The sequence below is a fragment of the Eptatretus burgeri genome, chromosome 13 (genome assembly GCF_056783735.1).
Source record: "Eptatretus burgeri isolate ZD-2024b chromosome 13, Ebu_testis_v1, whole genome shotgun sequence".
In the NCBI taxonomy this organism is placed as follows: Eukaryota; Metazoa; Chordata; class Myxini; order Myxiniformes; family Myxinidae; genus Eptatretus; species Eptatretus burgeri.
In genome coordinates, this window is record NC_140973.1 from 14,209,416 (window position 1) to 14,223,501 (window position 14,086).

The following is a 14,086-nucleotide window of genomic DNA, read 5'->3' on the forward strand; positions in this document are numbered from 1 at the left end:
TATATATATATATATATATATATATCTATAGATATATATCAATATATATCAATATATCAATATATATATATATATATATATATATATATATATATATATATATATATCAATATATATATATATATATATATATATATATATATATATATATCTATAGATATATATCAATATATATCAATATATCAATATATATATATATATATATATCAATATATATATATATATATATACATATATTGTATATATATGCATGTATATGTAGCCTGGTGTGTTGCCTTCAAGCTTGAGAGGGTAGCTGAGGATTTTGCGAACAGGCTGAGTGGGGATTTGGACGGTCTGGGTGCTTTGGGAGGTCCTGAAGAGTTGTGGAGTGCCTTCAAGACCACCTTCCTTGATGTTGCCAGTGGACGTCTTGGAACTCACCGCAGGCAAACAAGATTTTTGACTCTCAAAGGAAACTCGATACCATTGACCAACGTCACATGGCCAGGCTTAATGGCAGATTCGAGCTGTTCATGGAGTTGAGGCGTAAAACTGTACGTGTGTTGAGGGTGGACAAGGAGGCCTATGTGCGAGGAATCTGTCGCGGGGTCGAGCATCATCTGTGGTCAAGTGATTGTCGTCCTGCTTACAGGGGAATTCGCACATTGCGTGCCTCCAAGCCCGTGCCTTGGTGTACTGCAGTTAGAGCAGAGGGTGGTGGGCTCTTGAGAGAGGGATCCAAAGTGAAGGCCCGCTAAGCCGGTTACTTTGAGCGGCCGTACCAGGCTGATCCACCAGCTGTTGAGTTGGATGTCAGGGGTGTTACTGCCCTATTGCAGACCCTCCAATCAACGCTGATCCACCTTCATTTGTGGAAACACAGGCTGTGGTGAACTGGTTGAAATGGGGTAAAGGTGCTGAGATTTGTAGCATCCATGCTGAACTTCTCAAGGCTGGTGGAAATGCTGTATTCAAGTCATTGCATGCAGTTGTGTGCTCTGCCTGGACCACTGGCATCATTCAAACTGACTGGAAAAGGGGCCTTGTTGTCCCTCTCTGGAAGGGAAGGGTGATCTCCAGGATGGCAACAACTACTGATGGATAACGCTGCTCTCAGTGCCAGACAAGATCTTTGTCGAAAAATTATTGATCGGGTTAGCCACCATCTGCTTGAGCACCAGCACCCAGAGCAATTAGGATTTACCCCAAAGAGGTCAACGATTGACCGTGTCCTTGCTCTTCAGGTCCTCACTGAATGCAGATGAGAGTTGCGGCAGGGGCTGCTTGCAGCCTATGTTGATCTCTGTAAAGCTTTAAATTCAGTGAATCCCGATGCCCTCTGGAGGATTCTTGGTCTTCGTGGAATGTCACCAAAACTGATGAATCTGATGTCTGAACTCTACTCTGGTACCGAGAGTGCTATGAGATGTAGTGATACCGTCTCTGACTCATTTCCAGTTGTTAATGGAGTTTGTCAGGGGTGTGTACTGGCCCTCACACTTTTCACCACTTGTATGAACTGGATTCTGGGGAGGATGTTGCAGAGATCAAGTTGCAGTGCATCATTTGGGAATGTCAAGATCTCTGACCTTGATTTCACAGATGATGCAGTCATCTTTGCAGAGACTCTTGATATCCTTTGGAGGGCCCTCGAGGTGCTGAATGAGGAGTTGGGGCCACTGGGAATACGGGTTTCCTGGGTCAAAACTAAGATCCAGACTTTCAATGACATCTTGGATGCTGCTGTCTTGTCTGTACCTGTTTGTGGTGAGAATGTTGAGGTCACAGAGAAATTCATTTACCTTGGCAGTGATATTCATGTCTCTGCTGGCTGTGAGTCAGAAGTCAATAGATGTCTGGGTCGGTCCTGGGGAGTCATGGATTCACTGGATCATGAGGTGTGGTGCTGTTGGTACCTGTGCAGGAGGAAGAATGTCCGAGTCTTCAGGTCCTTGGTGCTTCCAGTCTTGCTCTCCAGATATGAGACTTGGACTCTGACTAGGGATCTGAGATGGAGACTAAATTTCTTTGGTACCAGGTCTCTTTGGAGAATCCTTGGCTATTTCTGGTCAGACGTTGTGTCCAACGAGCGGTTGCTGAGAGAGACTTAAATGAGATTCGTTACCTGTATCGTCCGTGAGCACCAGCTGTGGCTGTATGGACATGTTGCGCATTTTCCTGACGCTGATCCTGCTCACCAGATTCTCTCAGCGATGGAGCCTCGTGAGTGGAGGAGGCCAATGGGCCGACCATGTGCCTCATGCATGGTTGCAGCAGGTTATTCGGCATCTCAAGGAGATGGAGCTGGGCCAGGCACACATATTTGTCCGTCTGCCGGGATGAGGGGAGCTCCATACACATACACATATCGCGGCTGCAGATTTTAACCAAAGCCCTCTATGTGATATTACAATGTAGAAGCCAAGTCCTCTTTTCCAAGGTACTACATACTGACGTCTGTGCACCATCTATGACGTCATGTATTTGGGTCGGGATGTTTTGTCTGCGATTTTCTCATACCTGGACTTGATTCCTGTTGAAATATTTTCCTTTATTCAACTAATCAATGTCGTTCCCATTTTTTCCTCTTCGCTCAGGCACAAATTAACTATTTTTTCGTAATTCATGCTGCACATCCCCTATCTTTTTCCTCCTCCACTGAATGTGGACAGAGGTTATATTTTCACCACCGTCTGTCTGTCTGTCTGTTTGTGTGTGAGCAGGAAATCTCAAAAAGGTATGGACTGATTCGGATGGAATTTGCTGGAGAGGTTGAGTGTGTGACAAGGACGAAATTATGACATTTTGTTGAAGATCCGTATCCGGATCTGAAAATTTTTGGAGTGAATCTTCACCATCGAGAGAAAGGCACAATATCTCAAAGTTGTGGACGGATTCAGACAAACCTTAGTGGACACATTGGGTGGTGGACAAGGACGAATTTATTTAAATTTTGGTGAGAGAGAGAGGAGAGAGAGAGGAGAGAGAGAGAGGAGAGAGAGAGAGAGGAGAGAGAGAGAGAGAGAGGAGAGAGAGAGAGAGGAGAGAGAGAGTGAGTGGAGAGAGAGAGAGGAGAGAGAGAGAGAGAGAGAGAGAGAGAGAGTGAGAGGAGAGAGTGAGTGGAGAGAGTGAGTGGAGAGAGTGAGTGGAGAGAGTGAGTGGAGAGAGTGAGTGGAGAGAGTGAGTGGAGAGAGTGAGTGGAGAGAGTGAGTGGAGAGAGTGAGTGGAGAGAGAGAGTGGAGAGAGTGAGTGGAGAGAGTGGAGAGAGAGAGAGAGAGAGAGAGAGAGAGAGAGAGAGAGAGAGGAGAGAGAGAGAGAGAGGAGAGAGAGAGGAGAGAGAGAGAGAGAGAGAGAGAGAGAGAGAGAGAGGGGGAGGGAGAGAGGGAGAGAGAGGGGAGAGAGAGGGAGAGAGAGAGGAGGGAGAGGGAGAGAGGAGAGAGAGAGAGAGAGAGAGAGAGAGAGAGAGGAAGAGAGAGAGAGAGAGAGAGAGAGAGAGAGAGAGAGAGAGAGAGAGAGAGAGAGAGAGAGAGAGAGAGAGAGAGAGAGAGAGAGAGAGAGAGAGAGAGAGAGAGAGAGAGAGGAGAGAGAGAGAGAGAGAGAGAGAGAGGAGAGAGAGAGAGAGAGGGAGAGAGAGAGAGGAGAGAGAGAGGAGAGAGAGGGAGAGAGAGAGGAGAGAGGAGAGAGAGAGGAGAGAGAGAGGAGAGAGAGAGAGAGAGAGAGGAGAGAGAGGAGAGGAGAGGGAGAGAGAGAGAGAGAGAGGAGAGAGGGAGAGGAGAGTGAGAGGAGGAGAGAGAGAGACAGAGAGAGGAGAGGGAGAGGAGAGGGAGAGAGAGAGGAGAGGGAGAGAGAGAGGGAGAGAGAGAGAGAGAGAGAGAGAGAGAGAGAGAGAGAGAGAGAGAGAGAGAGAGAGAGAGAGAGAGAGAGAGAGAGAGAGAGAGAGACACACACACACACACAGAGAGACACACAGAGAGACACAGAGACACAGAGACACAGAGACAGAGAATTTACATGTGTAAGGCGATTTCTCAAAAAGTTCTGGACGGATTCAGACGAAACTTGGTGGATGAGTTGGTTTGGTGGCAAACAACAAGCCAATTCGATTTTGGTTCAGGTCCGAATCCAGAACCGGCGTATCAGTGGGATAGAAAACGTAAACTGTTCAGTCTGGCGGAGGTAAGTTATCTTCCTGGTGCCGTTGTAGTTCTATTATTGGAACATCTCGTGAGAGGTAACACCACATTCACAGCTTTTGTTGGCTGCCTTTTTTCTGGGGCTTGGAAAACACGAGGGGCATTTTATCTCAAGATAACTGTTCTTTTTTTCTTTTTTTTTCAGAATTCCACCCCATGCCGCTTTTTAATGTAGAAAGGCAGGGGAAAGGTCACGAGTGCTATAATCTCATTAAGAAGCAACCAGTGCATTCTCACTAACAGGCTTGTCTGAGACTCGGAGGCTTATTCCATTAATTGGAATGAAGGAATGCGGAGGGCATGACTTAAATGAATTCTTGCACAAATGTACTTTTGAGTGCTCTCCCCACTCTAACCGACGAATGCATCAACACAAAAAGGAATTGAAGGTCGAGAATTGTGTACCAGCCCGTCCCCCTTTCTTCTCACCCCTCCCCCTCATATACACTCCCACCCACCAGCCAGAAATAGGAGAGAAAAAAAAATGTGTACATTGCACCCTTGCATGACTCCAATCACAGCTCACCTTCATGATTGGCAGGTTACACTAATTGCTCCCACCAGTTGGTACTGCACTTGCAGCTGTGATTCAAAGAAAACTCGACTCCGCCATCCAATCCCAAACAATGGCTAACTCCACTGTGACGATTGGTGCTGTTACCACCCTCGGGGTGTTCACCATCAGAGATTACCTTGTGCCAATCTACCAATAGGCCACTCTCTGCATCACATAAGGCACTGTTGTGTTTTCTGCCATTCGTTTTCCACTGGGGCCTGCCAATGCAAGTATTTGTCATCACAAATATCCTCTTGCCAAAATGGTCATGTGACTGGATATAGGTTTCTCTTTCAAATTCAGATTGCCTTTCACCACGGTGGGTATCTCAAGATGTCTGGGGGCAGAAAATGACTTGGACCGACGAGGGTTTCTCCAAGGTGTTAACCCAAACGATCATTTTCACTTAAAACATTTTTTTATAGGATTGCATTAGTTACGTTCCCTTTCTCGAGTGTCAGGAACTGCCAAAGCAGAGTCCCATGGACAAGGGAATCAAAGTACACTTGGTGGTTTGTATTTATCATGTCAGCAGCAGTGGTTGAGAGAGAACACGTGTTCATTATGAAGGTTTTCGGCGACGTTCGTTAACTCTTTGAGAAAGACATCATGGGATCTTTGACATCAACTAAAGCATGAGTCACATTTGCTCTACGGCTAGGATGTGGCGCCGTACCCCCCCCCCCGAATTGACAGAAACATGCGGCGGCCGCAGAGTTTCTGAGGTGGCCACAGGGTGGCCCTAGGGCATATGGCTATCTTTTACAGGCCGTAGGGGTCTCCGTGGAATTATAGCGCGGAGTTAACTTTTTTCATTTCTCGGTTGGCCGTAGCAATTCGACAAGCCGTAGCCATGACGTAGATATGTTCCATGTTGACCGTACGTCGGGCGTACGGTGGGCTTGCGTTATTCGTGCGTTCTCCGTAGGCTCTTATCAATAAAAAATGAATTTTGCCAACCCCCAAAAATTACGGCGGCCGCACTATTTCCACGTTCGCCTTAGGGCCCCCCTGCGGTCGCCTTGCGGGCATCTTGAGGCTACCTTGAAAATTATATGGCCGCCGCAGGGACGCCCTAAGGTCACCGTGCGACATCAAATCAAAGACCGTACGGCACCCCGACGTTTTCGGTCTCCACAATTTATAAACACGCCGTGCGGCTACCCAAAAAATAAAAACATATGTGGCTGCTACATTGTGTGACCGTGGAAATACCGCAGCCGCCCTATAATTGCTAGTGGTCGTAGATTTTTTAGACCCTACGGCTGCTGAGCCAAATGTGACTGAAGCATAACGAATGCTGGCAGACATGACGCCCAGGTTAACGTCCATCCGAGGGATGGCACACACATCGATTCATCACCCTAGCTGTGAAACACCAGGATGACAGTTCATAGCTGGGTGGAGATGCTACAACCCAGGCTAGTGTGCATAGCTCTCGGCCATCCTATCAGCCCAGGTAGGAAATCAAACTCAAGACGATACAGCTCAAAGGTGAGTACGCTACCTCTGAGCTATCCTGCCAACACATAACTTGTAAAAAAAACAAACTCACAAATAATGTCTTCCAGCTGACTTAATAATCCCCAACCGACTTCAGCAACGGCGGTGACAATTTGCAATTTATTGATCGATTTGACTCGGAACATAACACGATGAAAAGAATAATTATAATTAAAATAGCCTTCCCAATTGTCCTGCCTCGTTAGGTTCAAAACACGTTGAAAATTCAAATTGGTATTGCAAAAAAAAAAACAATAAGCGCATCAGCATAATTATTAATTTAATACATTTTGCATTACTTTTATGAACTCAGGTATGTTTCATGTAGATCTTGAAGAAGCAAAACATTTTGGTTTTTTTCCTTTAACAATAAATATTCATTACGTGCTGTTTCCCTGTTTCCTTCATTTGCAAATGATAAACCAACCCTGTCATAGCTAAACCAGATTGGGGTTCTGAGCAAGCAATTTTCTCATTCACAATCCGTTCGAATGGAACAACCGCCATTTTGTATGACTTCAAGGTGCATTCTAAGAGTTAACATATATTAAATTGTACAAGGAAAATCTACATTCCTCCTTTAATTCCATCTGAACAAATCTGAAAAATATGACGATCGCACACTTTTGGGTGACTAAAGAAATTGAGGATTGCCAAAAAAGCAGTGACACTGCTCTTCAAAATGAGCGTATGGACCACAGACGAGCCATGGTGCTGGCGGTCCGAAAGAGGACGAACAATCTCCTCAATTCTCCTCAATCCTCCTTGGACATTGTGTATATGGGCCTAGGTGATGAGTGATGACACAAAACTGCACTCCTGGACAACTTGGCTCATCTTTTCACCAAGGAGACCTACAGATACACGGGCCTGGCAGGCTTTGATTCTTATTCAAGCTAAGGACATAGATCCTCCAATTTTACTTCCAAAAACGATCTCTGGGAGTGACCGGCTGACGTTACTGGATACGTGAGGTCCATCGGCTTCACAACCGTGTGCCGCCGAGCATAAAACGACAATAACTAGAGAGTTAATAGAACACCGTACCCCATGCAGTGTTCAGGTATATAATTCATTTGAAATAAAATAATGATTTTAAAGGTGATATATACTTTTTTAAAATTCCAGAAATTTAGCGCCATTTATGTAGTCTTATACACCACCGTCCTTAACGTGTCCAAGTACTGCTAAATGGAAGAGTTTCGAAAGTGTGAATAAGGTGATTTGTGTTCTGCAGTGTTCAAATATATAATTCAGTTGAAATATAAGAAAGATTTTAAAGGTTGCAGAAAAAATGAATTCAAAAGTTTACCACCACTGATGCGGTGTCTTTTACACCACTTTATTTAACCCGTTACATTAGTTCTTCAAGCCTGTTGTTTGTGTCCTTTATGACATCCTTAAAAACAGGTTTCCTGTTTAGAATGATTTTTAATTTTGATTGACTGCCAGACAGGCAGACAGAGTAAAAAAAAGTGATGTCATGCACTTCTCTCTCTGCATACATGTGATCGAGACAAATTCAAAGGCAAAGTACTGCTGAACTGCAGGTTTGTTTCTCAATTCATGTTCAAAATATAACATTTAATTGAAATCAAGTTCCTCAATTATAAACTGACGTTTGTAGATAAACATACAGAAGTAAATCAATTGCTTAACCACACATTTCGCTTTGTATGCGCAGTGTAATGATGACCTAACTCCTACACCCGAAATTATGAATTAGGAAAATAATTTTGTGATGGCAATTAAGTGAAGCCAGCATACTGGAAAGGAAAGCAAGGAAAAAAAATCTGAGCTGTCTAACCCCAAAAAAATTTTTATCCTGAGTATCCTCTTCTCCAGAGAAGGTTCATCTCTTGTCAACTGACGTCGCTCAAAAAGAGGCAGCTGTCTCAGGAATTGACCAGAACGCCAAAAGTCCCTGTGATATAAACTTAACAAATTCCCCTCCACACAAACCCATCCACATTAACACTGTCATCGCATCGCAGACTGACAATACCTGGCCTCCCTGTTGTACTTGACGTCAATCACTACGCTGAAGCTGTGGTTTCCAACCACTTTTCCATCAGCAGTTGCTGTCCTAATGCTCGAGGCGTGCAAGCGAAAGGCAGAGCAGATGTGTCGTTCACATGTAAGGATGAACAAACGAGGCTGCGACCCAATTGGCTGTGCTCTGCACCCTCAGCGAGCAATTAGGAGCTTCGGGAGAAGGGCATGTGCTTCTTGTTCCACATGCCGTACATGCATTATTCCTTCCCGCTTGCCAACTGCATATCTCTCCGCATGACGTATAAATGTACTTCACTCCCACGTCTATCCCGCTTAATCTCAACTTCTCCACAACACAGAAGAGACGACTAGTGCAGCATCACAGTCATTGCAGAACATGGAAGTACGAAAGTGATTCGTGAATGAAATTTCCAAATGTAGAAAAAGCTGTGTTTGTCCTCAAGAGGCTTCTTTAAAAGATTGCAGAGAATAAATGGAGAATCATTTGAAAATATCACAAATGCATTTTGAATGTTATTTTTTTCCGAAAACATGAATGTTATTTTTTCAAAAGTTGCATTGGTCCAAAAATACCACAAAACAAGGCCTCTCATTTCTGCACTGATCCAAAGATACCACAAAACAAGGCCCATCACTTCCACCCTGTTCCAAAAATACCACAAAACAAGGCCTCTCATTTCTGCACTGATCCAAAGATACCACAAAACAAGGCCCATCACTTCCACCCTGTTCCAAAAATACCACAAAACAAGGTCTCTCACTTTTCCTTGATCCAAATATACCACAAAACAAGGCCTCTGACTCCTACTCTGGTCCAAAAATACCACAAAACAAGGCCCATCACTTCTACCCTGGTCCAAAAATATCACTAAACAAGGCCTCTGACTCCTACCCTGGTCCAAAAATACCACAAAACATGGCCTCTCACTTCTATCCTGGTCCAAAAATACCACAAAACAAGGCCTCTCACTTCTACCCTGGTCCAAAAATACCACAAAACAAGGCCCATCACTTCTACCCTGGTCCAAAAATACCACAAAACAAGGCCCATCACTTCTACCCTGGTCCAAAAATACCACAAAACAAGGCCCATCACTTCTACCCTGGTCCAAAAATACCACAAAACAAGGCCCATCACTTCTGCCCTGGTCCAAAAATACCACAAAACAAGGCCTCTGACTCCTACCCTGGTCCAAAAATACCACAAAACAAGGCCTCTCACTTCTACCCTGGTCCAAAAATACCACAAAACAAGGCCTATCACTTCTACCCTGAACCAAAAATACCACAAAACAAGGCCTATCACTTCTACCCTGGTCCAAAAATATCACTAAACAAGGCCTCTCACTTCTACCTTGGTCCAAAAATACCACAAAACAAGGCCTCTGACTCCTACCCTGGTCCAAAAATACCACAAAACAAGGCCTCTCACTTCTACCCTGGTCCAAAAATATCACAAAACAAGGCCTATCACTTCTACCCTGAACCAAAAATACCACAAACAAGGCCTATCACTTCTACCCTGGTCCAAAAATATCACTAAACAAGGCCTCTCACTTCTACCTTGGTCCAAAAATACCACAAAACAAGGCCTCTCACTTCTACCCTGGTCCAAAAATACCACAAAACAAGGCCTCTGACTCCTACCCTGGTCCAAAAATACCACAAAACAAGGCCTCTCACTTCTACCCTGGTCCAAAAATACCACAAAAGAAGGCCTATCACTTCTACCCTGGTCCAAAAATATCACAAAACAAGGCCTATCACTTCTATCCTGAACCAAAAATACCACAAAACAAGGCCTATCACTTCTACCCTGGTCCAAAAATATCACTAAACAAGGCCTCTCACTTCTACCTTGGTACAAAAATACCACAAAACAAGGCCTCTCACTTCTACCCTGGTCCAAAAATACCACAAAACAAGGCCCATCACTTCTACCCTGGTCCAAAAATATCACTAAACAAGGCCTCTCACTTCTACCTTGGTCCAAAAATACCACAAAACAAGGCCTCTTACTTCTACCCTGGTCCAAAAATATCACAAAACAAGGCCTATCACTTCTATCCTGAACCAAAAATACCACAAAACAAGGCCTCTCACTTCTACCCTGGTCCAAAAATACCACAAAAGAAGGCCTCTTACTTCTACCCTGGTCCAAAAATATCACAAAACAAGGCCTATCACTTCTATCCTGAACCAAAAATACCACAAAACAAGTGTCCCATCACTTCTACCCTGGTCCAAAAATACCACAAAACAAGGCCTATCACTTCTACCCTGGTCCAAAAATACCACAAAAGAAGGCCTCTCACTTCTACCCTGGTCCAAAAATACCACAAAACAAGGCCTATCACTTCTACCCTGGTCCAAAAATACCACAAAACAAGGCCTATCACTTCTACCCTGGTCCAAAACTACCACAAAACAAGGCCTATCACTTCTACCCTGGTCCAAAAATACCACAAAACAAGGCCTATCACTTCTACCGTGGTCCAAAAATATCACCAAAACAAGGCCTATCACTTCTACCCTGGTCCAAAAATACCACAAAACAAGGCCTATCACTTCTACCCTGAACCAAAAATATCACCAAAACAAGGCCTATCACTTCTACCCTGGTCCAAAAATACCACAAAACAAGTCCTTTTATCTGCTCGTACATCCCTGAGATACCAATTAATGTTTCATCGATAGAGCCACATGTGACTTGAAAAAAAGTGTTGTTTTGAAGCAAGGCCAATCATTTCTGCACCTCTCACTTCCACCCTGATGAGAGGCCTGATTCTGCTCATCAGTTCAAATAAATACTGCATGTGGTGATGGAAAAACGAAAACGCAAATTATTATTCACTTTGTGCATTGGGCAGCTGGAAGGAATCCACCCATCAGGTATATCAAAACATAAAATAGCCTGGTTACCTTTTACCAGACTCAGTGATGTAATAGAGAGGGCCGAGGAACGGCAAAAACTTTTGAAACGGTACTTGCTGCTCACTTGCACCGGGTGTAGTGGCGTGTGCCTGTAATCCGGCTACTCGGAGGCTTGGGTTGGAGGATCGCTTGAGGACGGGAGCTCTGCACTGGGCCGCGCTATGAGAGGATGTAGGGCAGCCCGAAATCATGGCGAAATCCAATCCTTATCCCTGTGTCATCAGAGGTGACCAGGGTTGCGTCAGGAAGGGCATCCGGCGTAAAACATGTGCCAAATCAGTATGTGGATCATAACGGATGATCCGCTGTGGCGACCCCTAACGGGAGCAGCCGAAAGACGAACAACAACAACCTGCTGCTCACTTGCATGATGTACGTCATTTTAAAAGGATAGGGCATCGAGAAACCATTACGCGTGGGTTGGCAAACATTGCTCATTTGTGTAGGTTCCTTGTTTTTAAAAAACGTCTTCTTCGTTCGTATGTAGCACATGGCTGTGGGGTAACATCGTTGGCTGAGGGCGCAGCTGTGCCTCTGATGCAATGCCCTCTGCTGGTTATGGCAGGAATTTGAAGATTGTTGAGGGTGCCAGCAATAGCTCACCGACTCTTTGCAAAGGACACCATGAGATTTTTAATGTCCACCAATGAATGCTGGCAGAAAAAAATACCCATTTAACGTCCATCCAACGGATGACACACACATTGATGAATCACCCTGCCTGTGAAACACCTGGATGACGGTTTATAGCTGAGTTGGGATTCAAACCCAGATTAGATAACTTTGAGGTGAGTGTGTATACTTCTATGCTCTGAAATGTTTGGCTCTGAAAACAGGTCATCATGTTTGGCCCTGAAAGAGGATAAGAACACATCAGTGAGTAAGCATGCTGAAATTTGCCAGGAAATAAATGGTGTTGTGCACGTCTGAGTTGGGGGGGGGGGGGCACAGTGTTCCTGCCATTGGACAGCCCCTTTTTCTTGTGTTCGCAAGTACTGCTCAATGTGTTTCCAAGGTTACTGTAGATGATTGTTCTTCTTCTTCTTCTTCTTCTTCTTCTTCTTCTTTTTCTGTATCCAGCATTTCGTTGCAAGTCGCATTTTTGGCTGAGCACAGCTGTGCTACTAATGCATTGCCCCCTGTAGGTGAGAGCATGAATTTAGAATTTTAATAGTACCGGCGATAGCTCGCCAACACTTCAAGAAGACCACTGTGGGATCTTTATCATCCACAAACTAATGCTAGTGTATATATATATATATATATATATATATATATATATATATATATATATATATATATATATATATATATATATATATATATATATATATATATATGACGGCCCATTTAACATCTATGCGAGGGAAGGCACACACATGGATGAATCGTCCTGCCTGCGAGTCACCAGGATTACAGGTTTGCTGGGTCTGGATTCGAACCCCGGGTATACAGCTCAGAGGCGAGTGTGCCTACCTGTAGGTTATCCTGTCAGCCTTGACGTTTGTTGATTCATAGTCGCGAGATCATTCGATATCAAATAACCGTCAAAGCAGAGACCTCGGGCATTCACCTTCGTGGCCGCCGGAAGGCCGCAACAGCTTGCAATTGGCTTGAACTCCGGACGAGCCTTCATGGTGAATTTCATGGACTCTGCCCGATTGTGTTGTCCCTCCTGCTTTTGAAAGAAACTCTCATCGATTAATGTCACTAGGCCACTGCCCATTTGTCACATCCCTCAAAAAATGGAGAGAGACACATCCACAATTTATGGGGACTTGCATGAGTTGCATATACATGTTTCATTCCGTTGCAAAAACGATTGAATTAGCTCTGGGCTGAAGCATTGCGTTTATTATAGAGAGGCCAAAACATAATAAGCTGTCCTGTGATTAAGTTATTCACTATCCGACTCCATTGCCGAGCAGCTGTTGTGTATTGTCCTTCCACACTTGCTTGAGAGATTTGCAAGAAAAGAAAAATGTTCACTTCCACCGGAGAGTAGCATCCAATTAAATAATCAAGAGAGAGGAAATGCTGAGGTTTCTTGTCTTAATGGTTCATCATCAGAAGGTGTGGGTTGAAAACAACTGGGTTTCTTCGCTGTCACACCTGACCCCCCCCCCCCCCAACCAAAGCCATGAACATTTGTGTCACTGGAAAGTTTTGCAATTGGTCTGAGCTGCAGGATGAAACTAGAAGCTTCGATTTTAGGGGATTAATCAAGGAAGTCTATTCCTGCAGACCCGAGCAAACAGAAACCTCATCTGCAAGGGCGGCAAGACCCACTGCTGCTCTGGAGCCAGAGGCCGCCAGGCTTTGAACCTGACACCATTCTTTGTTTGTGTTTGATTCCTTCGGAGCCATTCTTAAAAAACTCTTATGGAAGTTGCCCTGTGAAGCACGGACTCCACTTACAGGTTTCTTTTACACGATGACTCCGTGAAGAATCTTTCCTGCGGTCTTTTTGGACATTTTTTCAGAGGCCTGGGAGGGGGGTCTCCATTTGGATACTACTTTTTGTGGATGGATGTTACATGAGTGGGGAGCGAAAAGTGAACGTTTCCAAAATTTGTAATCTAGGAGCTTGAGCAGCGGAGAGCTGCAAGAAGGCATCCTTTGTACGCCGAGAAAGGGGGAAAGGAACACTTGTTGACATGAGCACTTTTGAAAGAGCAGGAAATAATCCCACCATGCTCTCTTTTTTAAGATGGGTTAGAGGGTGTAGTAAGGAGGTTTTATATATATTTTTAACAGAACCTCATTATTGCTAGAACACTGGGTCATGCAGTGAGCCGGCGTCCTGAAACTCATCACCACGCCGCTTGTCTGCTCCTATGAACCCACGGACCCCACTTCGACATGCCCTAACCAATTTCACACCCAAGCCATTTCTCAGCAA

At 44.5% G+C, this 14,086-nt stretch overlaps 1 protein-coding gene across 10 annotated transcripts in view; it reads right to left on the reverse strand.

Moving 5' to 3' along the window:
* Positions 1–14,086, reverse strand: part of LOC147013883 (uncharacterized) — a 120,969-nt gene that overhangs the window by 75,242 nt on the left and 31,641 nt on the right. Inside the window, exon 1 of one of the 10 annotated variants that reach the window (XR_015050552.1) lies at positions 8,240–9,295. The exons of 7 other annotated variants lie outside the window; for them this stretch is intronic. The gene's annotated coding sequence lies outside the window, so the exon portion shown is untranslated. Of the gene's footprint in view, positions 1–8,239; positions 9,296–14,086 lie in introns of those variants that run through there. 2 more of the 10 variants (XR_015050549.1, XM_085851200.1) reach the window with 2 other exon arrangements.